The sequence below is a fragment of the Megascapheus bottae genome, chromosome 28 (genome assembly GCF_031878675.1).
Source record: "Megascapheus bottae isolate mThoBot1 chromosome 28, mThoBot2.hap1, whole genome shotgun sequence".
Classification (NCBI taxonomy): Eukaryota; Metazoa; Chordata; class Mammalia; order Rodentia; family Geomyidae; genus Megascapheus; species Megascapheus bottae.
Genome location: NC_143536.1, coordinates 15,679,015 through 15,679,529, shown reverse-complemented (window position 1 = coordinate 15,679,529; position 515 = coordinate 15,679,015).

Here is a 515-nt window from a genome sequence, read left to right as displayed (position 1 = left end):
GGGTGATCCCACCCCCCATATGGGAAGACTTTGATGCTCTGAAGGCCATGGAGGCTGCAGACGTCCCATCCAGTGTGGATCTTCTGTGACCAGGTTGAAGATGATGCAGATGGCAGGCCTTGGAGGACACTGAATCTCCTCATCTAGTCAGGCCCTCCCCAGGCTGAGGCCTTCCCATTGCTGTCTTCCTCTTCTGTAGAGAAGTATAAACTTGGTGCATTCAAGGACAAGGACACCTGGACAGGAGGCTAGATGGCAAGATGAAGGCCTTGATGTGTGTGAAGGAGGGTCAGAGGCAGCCAGCTCCCGCTGGGCATGCTGGGTACTGGGTGGAGACCAGGGCTGTAGAGTCTAGCCTCCCTTCCACCCACTTTCCTGGAAGCCTAGAGGGAGGGGTGGGCAGACCTTGCCCCTGGGACCCGAGGGGTCACATCCCTCTGCTAGAGGATGTTGCCAGTGTAGGAACCAGGTTCCTCTGGACGCAAGGGAGCTCCAAAATTAGAACCAAGGTGGAG